This window comes from Octopus sinensis, linkage group LG7 (assembly GCF_006345805.1).
Source record: "Octopus sinensis linkage group LG7, ASM634580v1, whole genome shotgun sequence".
NCBI classification, from domain to species: Eukaryota; Metazoa; Mollusca; class Cephalopoda; order Octopoda; family Octopodidae; genus Octopus; species Octopus sinensis.
This window is the reverse complement of record NC_043003.1, coordinates 71,067,691-71,080,759: the sequence shown is the minus strand read 5'-3', so window position 1 is coordinate 71,080,759 and position 13,069 is coordinate 71,067,691. Positions and strand designations below refer to the sequence as shown.

The following is a 13,069-nucleotide window of genomic DNA, read 5'->3' as shown; positions in this document are numbered from 1 at the left end:
ACAAATATATATATGTAACTGCATCGCATAACTTATACATCCAGATGAACGCATAAAGTGATACATCTTTTCATTTGTACATTCATCTATAAAATATGTATAAACAATATATCAATATAACAATATATATGCTTATCCACACATAGGTATACTCGTACATACATCTTCGCAGATATTCACACGTGTATATGTGCATACATTAATATACAACTATGCACAAATAAAAATAAGCGTACTGGTATGTATAAATACGTACACAACTATACATATGCATATCCTATATGTATGCTAAAATGTATGGGGTGAAAACAGCAGAAGAAAGAAAATAACATGGAATTGAATTAGAGTTCAAAATAAAGAAAGGAGTGAGACAATGATATGCCTTATCTTCCAGTCTCTTTAACTTATCCAAAATATATTCCAAGAAGTTGGAGAAATGCCGATGTTACTGCATTATTAACACTGGGTACATCAATTGGCCAATGCAGTCAATAAAAAGGGAGAACCAGATGGAATGAAAATAAATACTAGAAAGACGAAACCTAAGCAGTCAGCAAGAAAGAAACACCTCTTAACATCGGAGGAGACCCCCTTCGGTCACGACACAGACCATGGGATTGTACCTAGAAAGTTACCCTCCTAGACACAAGTCCGGCCGAGGTTATATATGGAAGACCAGCAGTCGCCCCTGCATACCAGCCTCCCGTCTCCACGCCACCAGTGTTATCCAAGGGAAAGACAAAGGTCGATACAGCTTGGCACCAGTGACGTCGCAACTCATTTCTACAGCTGAGTGAACTGGAGCAACGTGAAATAAAGTGCCTTGCTCAAGAACACAACACGCAGCCCGGTCCGGGATTCGAGCTCACAATCTCACGATCGTAAGCTCGACGCTCAAACCACTGAGCCATGCGCCTTCACATCAATATAACCATAAATGAACACCAATAGAAAAATTTCAAACATAGTCGATCACGTTTTTATGCAATCTGAAAATGGTAAATATGAAACTGAAATGAGACGAAGATTAAATATTGCAAAGAGAACATTTTAAAACATATCAAAAGTTTTAACATCGAGGAATACATATATATATATATATATAAACACAAGAGAAATGTGTGTAGATGGTACATATGGTACACATTATTATATGATGTCGAAGCATGGACACTGACGAAAACTCTATTGGTGAAACTAGGTTTTGAATTACAGACATTTGAAATAGACAAAACATAAAGCTAATGAAGAACAGCTACAACTAGGAAATGATCATTACTCTCAACTGTTAGAGAAAGGAAGCCAAATTATTTTCGTCGCATGGTAAGAGCAAACAAACGGATTTGATGACGTGAAGAATTAGAATAAAACCAATATATTGTGGGTATATGAAAATGGCAGAGAAAAGACCCAAACAGAAATTCTGCTAAGAGCAGGGGACACCTAATGATGATGATAATATATATGCATGCATGCATATCTAAGTTGCTCATCTGCCCATCTACTTGTATCTTCAAATGCACACTCTTATATGTATGCATTATATATGTATATATATATATATATATATATATATATATATAATATATATATATAATATATATATATATAGATATATATATATATATATATATATATATATATATATATATATATGTGTGTGTGTGGTGTGTGTGTGTGTGTGTATGATGAGGCACTGCCATGAAAGATTTAAGTCGAATGAATCAACTCCAGTACTTTTCATTTTTTTTTTAATGCTCGCTACTTATTCTATCAATCTTTTTTTTTTACCGTAAACACCAGCTGTCAAGTCTTTCCCAATAGCTTATATGCTGCACAGAGGCTATCTTCTTCGTGTAGCTTCGTTGGATCGCCTCAAGTTCTGTGATTAACTTGACACTGGATGGTGACCATAGCTGAGAGCAATAGTCAAAGTGGCTTAGGACAAGTGTCCTCCAGAGGACCATCATAGTTTCCTGGTCTCTTGTTCTGAAGGTTCTAAGAATCCATCCGGTCAGCCGCCTACATTTCATTGCCAATTTAGCAACATGCACCTGAAAGGTTGCATCATCACTCATGTAAATACCCAGGTCTCGCACTGATTGTGCCTCTGGGATTGCAGTCCTTCCAGGTCCAGTGTATTTATTGGGTATTGCATTTAGTTTTGCGTGCTGATAGCATAGAGCTTGAAACTTTTCAGCATTGAACTGCATGCTATTCTTTTCAGCCCACTTGTATATTTTGTCCAGCTCACATTGCAGGTGCTTAGTGTCTTCAGGGTTCTGTATTACCTGTGAAACTTTTGTATCATCTGCATAACTTGTGATCGTGGCTCTCTGCGTGGCTGAGGGCATGTCTGAGAGGGCCATTATGAACAGTAGTGGTCCCAGAACAGTGCCCTGCGGAACACCGCTCACTATTTGCGTGTTAGTGGTAAGAGCAAACAAACGGATTTGATGACGTGAAGAACTAGAATAAAACCATTATATTGTGGGTATATGAAAATGGAATTACCTATATGCATTGTCCTACAATAGCATAATAAATAAATACAAAAAACCACACGAAACACAGACAAGAAAAAATGCAGTAACTATTTACAGCGAAATGACTCCTCCGTTTTTATTATTTCTAAAACACCCACGTAGAATTTTTTTTTAAATCTAAGAGAATATCAATTCAACCTCAGTTTGAGTGACCAACGAATTTAACTAAAAGCATTCCTTCGTGAAATTTAACTCAATAAAAAACAGCTTTCTATAGAAAGAATGCCGTAACCTAAATTTGAGAAACCTGAATTTCACATGTTTTATTATACCACACAATTATTAGTACCAACGCATGCCCTATAAACATTCCTCTCCATTCTCCTCTTCCTACACAAGTCTTTCTACGGTTTGCCTATAGTGCACAAATTTTCATTGCCTTAGCTAATTATCATTCCACATAGCACCATTGAGAAAGTCATGAAGCCATTCTCCCAATTTTCCAACTATGCCAAGATCACGCAGTTTGTGACATAGCATTCCATGATCGACTTTATCAAAGGCCTTTGCAAAGTCGAGATATATGACTTCCACATTTGAGTGGTTGAGCAGTCGTTTCAGCACCCAGTCATAGTGTTGTATATATATATATATATATATATATACCCCTACTATGTTTCTGTGATTCTATTTTTTTTATTGTGTAAATGTTCCGTGTCTTTACTCAATGCCTGCCACCAAACCTACTATGTGCGCTCAAATACACTTCATGTTATCTCTCTTTGTATCTCTCCTTTACTCTGTCCTCCTTTCTCTCTACACAATGTAAAAGCACGACTGGAAACGGCTGTTACGATATAGAAACATGTTTTATATATATACTAGCATACCAGTGTCATAAAAATGCTGACAGTTCTAATAATGACAGATAATGGTGCATCAAAACAATAGGAGAAACCATTGATAAATGTCAGCAATCGAGTAAATATATATGTACATACACAGAATTGAAGCACTTGAATAGAAAACTTTAACGTTCACGTGATGTGTGTGTGTGTGAGAGAGAGAGAGTGAGAGAGAGAGTGAGAGAAACATCAACATTTCCATGTTCACATAGATCAGATAGATTTCGTACAGCCAGATGCCCTTTCCGTCGCCAACCCTAGCCTCTTTCTAGGTAAATTAATATTTCATCATGCCCAAACATGATCACTTTAAAGACTGAAAACAAAGATTACCTCTCGCATGACAGTGACACTCGCTTACTACTATAGCTTGATGTCAAGGCAATGACACTGTAAAACATACACTTAGAGGTACACATATATATATATATACACTTATATATTATATATATATAATAATATATAATATATATATATACACATATATGTATACATGTATGTATATAGTTCACATATATATAATGCTAGCTACATTTTATTATATGTAAGGTATATATAATATATATATATATATATATATATATTATATATATATATATATAATATATATATATATATATATATATATATATATATATATATATATATATATATATATATATATATATATATATAGACGTTTGAATTCGTAAATCTTCCCTCCAAAATCTTGCCATGTGCACTACAAAAATTTGGTTGTCCTAAGGGAGTGAAAAATCGTTATCTATCCCTTCCGTTTTGCATATGTGAATTACAGGGTTTGTCGTGCCCGGAGTCCCACTTTGATAGAAATAAGCATTCTTGACTGCTATTTCTATTTTTTCGGTATGCGGTCAAGCAACCTGTTGCTTGTCCCTTTTTCTTATATACAATATATATACTGAACTTTACAGAAGTTCCTGCCGGTAATCGGCTATATTTACATACCGAATTCTACCAGTAAATAATTGTGGTTTTTTTAAAAACCTTTATAGAAATTATTTACTCTTATTATTATATTACTAATTGGATTTTTCACTCCCTTACGACAACCAAATGGTTCCTACTCATATGGAACTATTTTTGTAGTGCACATGGCAAGATTTTGGAGGGAAGATTTACGAATTCAAACGTCTATGTAGATTTAGCCTTTGCTCACTTTCTTCAAATATTTTGATGTCGCATGGTCAGATGGTTTGAGGTACGTAGCATTTGATAAATCTATGATAAATCTATTTCAATGGAAAGCTGTGCTGAAGAAGGATGTGAAATATATATGCAATGTATATGAAATATATATCAAAAATATATATGAAATATATATTCAATATGTTTATAATCCAGAAACATGATGTTCACAGATAACCACCAGACTTCGTTTTCGTTATCTATCCCTTCCGTTTTGCATATGTGAATTTCAGGGTTTGTCGTGCCCGGAGTCCCACTTTGATAGAAATAAGCATTCTTGACTGCTATTTCTATTTTTTTTCGGTATGCGGTCAAGCAACCTGTTGCTTGTCCCTTTTTCTTATATACAATATATATACTGACTTTACAGAAGTTCCTGCCGGTAATCGGCTATATTTACATACCGAATTCTACCAGTAAATAATTGTGGTTTTTTTAAAAACCTTTATAGAATTATTTACTCTTATTATTATATATATATATATATATATATATATATATATATATATATATATATATATATTATATATATATACTGATATGTGCATTATATATACTAACAGAAAGACTATCCTCCGGACGGTTTTCTGCTACCCACTTAATATTTTCATATTTGATTCCCAATTCTAATAACTTTTATATTTTTAGTCTAATTATTTCTTTGTATAATAGTGCTCACTGGCTTAGTAAGTATTGCTTTCATTATTTTTATTAAGAATTGCTTTCATAATTTTATCACAGTCATAATCTGACTTTTTTAAACAAATATCATGATAGTCCAACAACAGAGAGGGAAGCAGTTTGTCAAGTTTTACCTTCCCCTCAGAGCAAGATAGAAATTTCAATTCAGCAGTCTTTCAGTAAGCTTTGCAATATGTGTGAGAGAACATTGCAAACAATGAATGAAATAAACATGAAATGAAAACATCGTATAAATAAAAGGGCGTTACTACAGATGTATACGCCCCCGACTTTGTTGCTTCATGATATCCAGAAAAATGGTTACTTTTTAACAAAATTTTCTACAAATACTGCTTAGATATTGTGGCTTCATAGTATATAAGGATTTATGAGAAAGAATTTTTCCGAGTGAGTGGGGAGAGGAGATTTATACAAATCCCTTTCAAACGACATAGATTACGATTATAAAGAAATTTGTGGGGAAAAATTTTTCAGGGCTTTTCCTTATTTTTTTAAACCACAGCCATCGGAATGATGGGGCATGGGGCGTCTTTGTATGAAAAATAATTTGTAAACTCTTTTATTACACCCCCTCCTTCATCATCCCATTTCGGACCTATTTGGGCCTATATTTTTGCACTTCAAAACCATGTGAAGAACATTTTCGGTAAAAAAAACTTTTATAAATTGTTATTTTCATAGGGAAAAGTGAGTGATTTAAGGGCGATTTGGCCGTTGTTTTTAGCATATCCAAAGACAACCCTCCTCGTTTCTTTTTCACTCTCGCATGTATTGATGTTTTTAAATATTTTTTCCCCATAAATATATTTATATGCTACAAAAAAGAAAATTTGAGAAATTATGAATTTTTGCAACCCCATTCCCTGCCCCAATTGTTTCTGCTTAGAAATTAAAATATTGGAGAGCCTGAGAAGGTCATTGCTGACATTTATCCACAGTGATTTTAAAAATTACAGAGATGTACCTGCATAGCAAGGGACTTGATCTGAGATCGTGTACTGAAACAAAAACAATTGCAGCGCAGATATAAATCAGTCAAGAACACACAGAAACCGTTAGTTTCACGGCATTACTTAAATGCAGAGGTCTCGATGCATCTACGTAACGATATGAAGAGGAGAGTTACTTTTAGAGTTAGTTTTTAGGGTTAAGAATAGGGTTAGTTGAGGTTAGGGTGTCATTATACATCCACAGGGCGTACATTTAGAATATTTTGTACGTATTTAAGTAATATCAGCTTCATTTCAACATTAAAATTTCATTTGTCAAAATATTTTCTTCGTTTTGAAACCGCGACCTGTTCACCGACAAAATGTCATGCAGCACGAAGTTTGTCAGTGAACAGCAAGCACGTACACACACACACACACACACACACACACACACACACACACGCATACATACACACACACATTCATTGCCTTTCATTTGTGGATGTGTGTGTATCTATGTATGTGCGCGAGTGTGTCACTATTGAAGACGCTCGTGCAACTTGTTTGTGTATATATTGGTTAGTTGTACAGTGTTTGGAAACTGTGAATAAGGTGCAAGTCTCGAGTACTTATCGGTAACATTTTTCTTCTAATAGTAATTACTTAAATTTCTAGGCTCTTCTCACAGCTATCCCACGTTCAAAAATTATACGGGTATTTTTAAAATTTTCATTCACTAAATAATATATTACGTATACATTAATAGAATAAACTGTCGGTTTTCCAAATAGCGAATGAAAACTTAAAAGAGAAAGTGAAAATGGAATACACTTCAGTGAATGCAATGAATATTTTGATTTGCGAGAAATTGGAGTTTTAAAAAATACAAGGAACTTGAGAAATTGAAATTATAGGTAATTTCTTAGAACATGAGTTTATAAAAATATTTCCAGACAGTCAACCCTTTAATAATTGCTTTCTTTTAATACTTTTAGTAATTGTTACATACCTAATTAATAAGCAGCTTTGTCCATTATAGTATAGATAGATAGATTAGATGTATGTATGCATGTAATTTAAATGTAAATAGTAAGTGGGAACTCGCTAGAGGGCGAACGGACAGTAGAAATCTTCAGAAGAAGGACTCTTGTCAGTCAACTATTTTGGTCCTTTTATTCCTGACACTCTAAGGCAGTTGAGCCAACCTGGGTCATGACTCTTAGGTGTCCTGCGGTTTATCAAATGCTACATTTAATAGGGATTGAACTCGGAACATTCAGATGATCATATTCCGAACTGACCTGATAGTTGGTTCGTTAAGACTGCAGTAAACTTTCGTGCAACAATATCCACTGTCTGTACTGTGGTGTGGTACCCCTTCTTATGTCAGTTCTTTCATAAGGTCATCATATTTCCTCAAATGAAATCTATACTGTTCATCTACTGGGACAAAAGGGATTGTCATTTCGACAAAGATTTTGGCATCATGGGTCAATATCTGATATTTGCCTTTGTATACTGATGAAATTTGGATAGTTCTTCATGCCAGTCTGGAAATCTGCAGATATTTCCAATTCTCTTTGAAATCCAAATAGATTTTGTCCGTGCGTAAATTCATCCCTGGGCATGTTTTTTATTTTTATTTTTAACCCATATCACTTTTCTTCTTTCCCTTCCGTTACAAACATCTGGGCTGAGCTCGTAGGTTCAGGCCCCCATTGAATATTTTAGCTCTTCTAGCATTCTGTTGTGTTTCTATGTGTATCTGCTATTGACAAGGACCACCTTACCGAAATAAAGCACGTGCTCCAGAAACGACTTTACCCCATTTCACAAGGTTGACCTTTGGTGGAAGCAGGTCGTATGTGGATCGTATAATGAAGCTCAGCCTGAGAGGTGCCATCTTCCACACACCATTCAATGTAAGCAACCTTTGCAATGACTCGTCTCAGTTCTTTGCTGAGACGGCTGTACAGCTTTTGTGTATCTCCTTTTGTCCTCCTCTTACCTTACTTCCTGAATTACCAAGTCTTAATGGCCCTCACCCGAAGTTTTTGACTACCGTTGCATTTTGCTTGTGCCTAGTTTTTGTCTCCATATCTGGGTAAGTCCAATGATTTCCTTAAGGGCGTGGTTTTCTTTGGCATCTGCTGCAGCATCGAGGACCATTCATTTCCTGCTAGTCTTCAGTGTAAGCTGTACTGATCTGATCGCTCTGTCTTTGGAGCATTCTAACATTATCTACAGTCATGTTTTGAATGCTTTTCGATTTACGTGACAACTTCAGTTTTGCCTGTCGCAGCATAGGACGACATGAGAAAGTCTAGGATGTGCACGTAGCTATTTCCTGGTGAATTTGTTGATTTTTCGCCTTCAGTGCCCCAACTGTACCAGTAGCAATTTCATATACATAAGTTATGGTTACTGCAGCATTGATATGAGCATATGTTGGAGGCACCACATTATGTATTTCTCCAGCAATGGGCAACACTCAATCTTCTTGAGACCGTCATCTGCTGTTTGGGCAGATTCTTTCATTTCTGGTGTCATTCAAAGTTTCATCATGCCACTTCCCAGAGTTGTCACTGGTTGTTTTGATAGTGTGGAGGATTCTTTGGTCATTTCTTTAGGAGTTGGTCACTTGGCTCACTTTCCATTTTTTTTAGAGAGAGTCGTCTGGACTCCTTAAGTTTGCTCTTGACTTCTTAGGTTTGAAGGTTATCCAACTGAGTGAGAAAATTTCTTTGGATACCAGGATAGTAGTATCGACCAGGAAACCTGAAGCAGCAGCAATTGACATGCTCTGCTCAGTTTCCCTGTTTTACCTGACTTTCTGCAGCTCTGATAATCACCTGCATCACACCAGATTAAAGAGTAATGGTGACAATGTACATCTCATTGCGATTACCACTTTCACTCTATTCCAATTCGATGTGTATTCACTGGTGCTGAAGCGCATCTTAAATACATTGAATAACGCAACAACGCATCAAGCATTTTGCATATCTCCTTTGGAACACTGTACATCAGGAAAGAATCTATAGCGTGATAGGGAGCAGGACCATAAGCATTTGCCAAATCCGACCAGATTACATGCAAGACGGTCTTGTTCCCCGCCCGCTTTCCAGATCATACTCCCATATTCCAGGCAACCTGCTATTCAGGGACATCGCCCTTCTGAATTGATGTGCCGATATATAATGTGAATGAAAAAATATACTTAATTTCCATACCATTACCGCAAAGAATATCTTCGGCACAGCGGATTTTGTCCTGGCTCTAGAATTCTGAGATTTTATCTGTATACACAGCGCGCTGCTCCTGAGTCACAGGTTGAGCTGTGCATCTCATCTTTGTCCGATGAATATTCCTTCTCCCCCACCCCACCCCCGACGCATACATAATCCATTCACTGATCAGAAATCCTTTGTACATTCCGGGGGTGTTCCTGATTATCGTCTGAGGATTCATTATCTTTCCCCACCCTTTCAGTGAATCCTGGGGACATAAATCTGGTGTTGTAATAAGATTAATAATGGACCTGGAAAAATAGCTTTGTGAGTAGTCTGTTTTTTCGACCGATCATCTGCATACCATTAGACTGAGCGTTCAAAAGAGTTGGGACTACAGTACAAAACACACACAAAATTACATCAAGAATAACCAGTAACACATACTCTGCTTTTTATGTTCTACTGTTTAGAAGTCGGTGCACTAGCAGGGCCACAGTTAAATGACTGACACCAGCTTTGTATGTATATATATATATATATATATAAAGTAGTTAATCCAAACATGAAAACACAAAGAGAAAACACAACAACGCGAGGACGAGGAACAAGTATAGTGTTATTGGACGCTCAGGAAAGGAAAGAAAGAAGGAAGATTTAACGTTTCGAGCGGAGCTCTCTGTAAGAAAAAAAGGAAAAGGAAAGATCCAAGGAAGGGAACTCGGAGGAAAAAAATCGCCAACGATACACACGCGTTCACATACACACACAGGGTCGGCCAAAAATCACCTGACAGTAAATCAAAACAATTTAATTCCACGATCTATTTGTTCAAGAACCGAATGAATTTAATAAAAACATCTAAATATGAAACATCATGAAAACTGTTCAAACTGAAGTCTTTCTTGAGCGACACATTTTGATTTACTGTCAAGTGACTTTTGGCTCACCCTGTATATATATATATATATATACATACATACATATATATATATATATAAAGTTAATCTAAACAAGAAAGCACAAAAAAAAACACAACAACGCGAGGGCATGGAACAAATATAGTATTATTGGACGCTCAGGAAAGAAGGAGGGTTTAACGTTTCGAGCGGAGCTCTTCGTCGGAAACATAGGAGAAGGAAAGATCCAGAGAAGGGAAGACAGAGGAAAAAATCGCCAACGGTACACACGAGGTGACATTATATATATATATATATATATATATATATATTGATAGTAATGGTAAGAAGTTTGCTTTGGTTCTGAGTTCAGTCTCACTGCGTGATACCTTGGATAAGTGTCTTCTACACTATAGTTTCAGGTTGACCAAAGCCTTGTGAGTATGTTTTGCTGAACGGAAACTGAAAGAAGTCTGTGTGTGTGTGTTCCCTACCACTGCTTGATAACCGGGTTGGTTTGTTCACGTCCCCGCAATCTAGCGGTTCAGCAAAAAACACAGCGTTAGAATAGGTACCGGGCTTTAGCAAAAAGTAAGTACTGGTGTCGATTCGTTCGACTAAAATTCCTCAAAGCAGTGCTCTAGCATGACTGCAGGATGATGACTGAAACAAGTAAAATAAAAGATAAGATACTTATTGTGACTGCGTGGTGAAGAGTTTGCTTCCCAGTCACATGGTTTCAGGTTCAGTCCCACTGCGTAGCACCTTGGGCAAGCGCCTATTATAGCCGCAGGCTGACCAAAGCCTTTGTGAGTAGATGCGGTAGACAGAAAGAGAAGCCGTCATACGTGTATGTGTTTGTGGTGGTGGTGGGGGGCTTTGTGCTTAGGTCCCCACCATCGCTTGACAACCGGTGTTAGTTTGTTTAACTCTCTGTAACTAGCGGTTCAGCAAAACAACAACAACAAAAAAAAAACAATAGAATAATTACCAGGCTTAAGGAGAAAAAAATAAGTAGTGGGGTTTATTTGTTTTACTAAAACCTTTCAAGGTGGTGCCCCAGTATGGCCACAGTTAATAACTGAAACAAGTAAAATTGTGTGTGTGTGTGTACATATGTGTGTGAGTGCATGTGTGTGTGAGTGCATGTGTGTGCGTGTACAAACACTCACACACGCACACATAATTTTGTATGTATGTATGATATGTGTATGTGCGCGCACACACACAAACCATACATACAAATACAGAAACAAATTATAAACATACATAAACACTCGGACATTCACATACACCAATTTAGAAGACCGTATTTAAGACCTATTCTATTGTGGTGCAGCCCTAAATTTACCCCTGTTGGAAAGATCTACAAGCGTTTTTTAAGGGGCTTCTTTTTTTGACAGTCACTCTTATATAAAAGCAGAAAAACTTACCTAGCGTGGTGTGATCAAAAACTACGTGAATGTCAAGCTAGTTTTTAAAAAGTAGCTTCGTCTCGTAACTGGGTGACAAAACTATAAAACAAATTATCAACTATGAAGTGCTGTATAACTGTTGTCGTTCCTACAGCTGCTGATAATGTTGGGGTTGTGGTGTTGGAGGTGGTAGCTTAGCGGCGGAATGGTGATAGTGGTATACCTTCTTAAACTACTTAACAGCACACATATAAGCACTCAGTCATTCATGTGTGTTTGTGTTTGTGAGCGTGTGTATGTGTATGAGCGGACACACCCCGTATTTACGCTTAATGGTAGTTAAAATTCTAACAAACCAACCTACACTAGGAATGTCAGTCAGTTGTCGAACAGAGGAGACCAAGTCGTGGATTTGAGAGAGGCAGTGGAAATCGGAAACAAAAACAGTCAGACAGAATGTAAAGAATGTAAGAGAGATTAGAGAGACAGTCTCAGAGAAAGACATGCGGAGAGAGAAAGAAAGATGTGTGTGAGCAAGGGAGAGACATGCGTGAGAAACACATAAACAGAGAGAGAGAGTGTGTGTGTTGTGTGTGTGTGTGTATGTACGGGAGATAGTCGAGGAGACAAATAGTGTGAAAGCAAGTGAGGAGACAGTCAGGGTGTGAGAGAGAGGGACGGAAAATCAGAAGCAATGTGTCAGAGAGAGAGAGAAAGAGAGAGAGGGAGAGAAAAGCAAACAGTGGTTGAGAGGAAGACAGTGTGAAAACGAAAAAGAGAGAGAGAGAGAGAGAGAGAGTGTGTGTAAAAGGTCAGGTGTCAGCCAAAGAGAAAGAATAAGTGGGAGTTTAGTCGCAGGAAAACATATATAAGAGGAAGGAGAAGTCGGCAAATAAAACCACACTAAAAGATAAAGAGGGAGAAGGGGGAGACAGAAAGACAGACGAGAGGCACAGAGAAACAGTCTAAGATAAATACAGGCAGGAACAAAAATGCAGAATTTCGGCCAGTATTGGTCTGGGGCATGTCAACTTTAATAACATCATCCGCTGACGTCATTTGGAGACACCGTAACCTATTTTTGTGTTGTATTGTTGTAGACCAAAACATATCCAGGTATCGGTTATTTGTGCAGATAACATTTGAAGGTTATGAGGTCTTAATCCATTTTTACATTTGTTTCTGAATAGAATTAAATACAACAGATAATGCTGAGGTAGAAAAAAGATGTATCACAATGGGAGATGAACTCGACTTTTGAACTGGACGCATGGCACAGAGCCAGTTCTTACGT

General features: G+C 36.9%; 1 protein-coding gene across 1 annotated transcript in view; it reads right to left on the bottom strand.

The window, feature by feature from the left end:
• LOC115214248 overlaps nt 1-12,475 on the bottom strand; it is a 255,736-nt gene extending 243,261 nt beyond the window's left edge. The window contains exon 1 of the mRNA XM_036504830.1: nt 11,794-12,475. The gene's annotated coding sequence lies outside the window, so the exon portion shown is untranslated. The remainder of the gene's footprint in view (nt 1-11,793) is intronic.
• Nucleotides 12,476-13,069: the final 594 nt, after the last annotated feature.